This window comes from Panthera onca, chromosome B3 (assembly GCF_046562875.1).
Source record: "Panthera onca isolate mPanOnc1 chromosome B3, mPanOnc1 haplotype 2, whole genome shotgun sequence".
NCBI classification, from domain to species: Eukaryota; Metazoa; Chordata; class Mammalia; order Carnivora; family Felidae; genus Panthera; species Panthera onca.
In genome coordinates this window covers 35,981,339-35,983,365 of record NC_138344.1, presented here as the reverse complement: position 1 = coordinate 35,983,365, position 2,027 = coordinate 35,981,339, and the positions used below count along the sequence as shown (strand labels likewise).

Below are 2,027 nucleotides of genomic sequence, written 5' to 3'. Positions count from 1 at the left end.
TCTTAGGAAGTTGTTTTGAATTTTGTATGTATATATCCACTTTCTGACATTTAGATATGCCAAAAGAATTGAAAAAACTGAGAAACAGAAACAAAGTTGTGGGACATTTACCACATACTCCCAAGCACTAGAAGTTTCTAATGTTTATCCATTCTGAGAGAGACTGCATGAACAGAGGTGGGGAGGGGGGATTCCAAACAGGCTCTGAGTTGTCAGCCAGACCCGGGGCTCAATCCTACTAACCATGAGACCATGACCTGAGCCAAAATCTCAAGTCAGACTCTCAGTTAGCTGCCTGAGTCACCCAGGCACCCTGGTGCTACCTGTTTTAAAGCACACAAAGGAACAGCTTCAAAGGGGCGGGGCGGGGGAGGAATTTCTCCTGCTCAAGGACCCATTTCTCTCTAGCAACACAACTTTGAAGAGGGAACTCCCTGACTGGGGAGAGGGAAAAGGGAACAGACAGACAAAAATATCAAAGGACACCGAAGGAACATTCCTTGCTGTCTGCTTTGGGATTTCAGCAGGAGGTTCGCACATGGACCTCTGGGAGTACCCTCATTCCAGGATCTCCCTACCCGTCTGTAGGCAATCACAAAATCCAGTGCTAAGCCTATACTTCCCCTCACCTCCTACAAGCTTCTACATTGGCTTTTTTTTTACATGCATTCCTGAGTGCAGCCCCAGAACCAGCTAAGGTTAAGAAGAAACCAAAAACTTGAGCTATTGCACCACCTTCTGGGAAACAAAAGAAAGGTCTGTAATTGCCAATCTTACAACTGTAACAAAATAAACAACAAAGAAAAGTGTGTGCAATTTCAAATGCAATACTATGGTACTGCACACACACAAAATTCTCCAGCAACACAAAGGTGCAAAATGTTATGATTTAACAAATAATTCAAAATAGTTGTTACAAAGATTTGATGAGCTTACAAGAAAATGGGAATATGCTTCAATTTAGGAATAAAATTATTAAACAGAAGATGTTTTTTTACAAAGGAGTTTGAAATTTTTAGAAAGTCCCACACAATTTCTGGAGCTGACAAATTCAATGAGTAAGATGAAGAAGTGCATTAGACAGCTTAGGGAACAGGGCAGATCAGATGGAAGAAAGAATTACTGACCTGAAAGATAGAAATTTAGAAATGACTCAGGAGAACTAAGATTTTAAAAATGAAGAAACCCTACAAGAACTATCATATATGATGAGAAAAACAAATGTAAGAATAACTGGTCCACCAAGAGGAGTAGAAAGGGAAAAGGGAGCAGAGAGTATATTTAGAGAAATAGTAACAGAATTTCTCAAACCTGGGGAAGGAACTGGGCAAGTCCAAAAAGCTAACAGAACACTCTATTATCTCAATGCAATAAGATGCTCTCCTAGACATTATATTGAACCTGTTAAGTCTTAAAGGCAGCCAGGGAAAAATGAAGGTAACCTACAAAGGAACCTCCATTACTCTATCAGATTTCACAGCACACATCGTACAGACCAGGAGGGTATGGAATAACCTATTCGAAATGCTGAAAAATAAAAGCTGCTCGCCCAGAACACTTTATCTGGCAGATATGCTTCAGATATGAAGGAGAAATAAAGGCTTTCCCTGACAAAAACTGAGAGAGTTTAGCACCATTACACCTGTCTTTCAAGAAATGCTGGAAGGAATTCTCCAAGCTGAGATGGAAAGACGCTAATTAGCGACATAAAAGCAAATGAAATTGCACTATACTCTAGTCAAAGGTGAAAAAACAGAATTGGAAAACTGTATTAGAATGATAGGTTAACCACTTAATTACAAAGGCTTAACAAAAAAAGCAATAAAAAAACTACAACCACTAGAATTCCTCAAAGAATATACAGCAAAAAAGGTAAACTGACATCAAAAATATAAAGGGAGGAGTAAAAAGGTGGAAACTTTATATGGAAATATGGTGCTATCAGCATAAAAAGGACTCCTTGGATGTTTTATGTAAGCCACAAGGTAACCACAAAGCAAAAATCTAGAATAGAGTCACAAAACAAA

General features: G+C 38.9%; 1 long non-coding RNA gene across 1 annotated transcript in view; it reads right to left on the bottom strand.

Annotated features, from left to right (window-relative positions):
• Positions 1 to 2,027, bottom strand: part of LOC132677369 (uncharacterized) — a 59,226-nt gene that overhangs the window by 33,549 nt on the left and 23,650 nt on the right. The window lies entirely within an intron of this gene.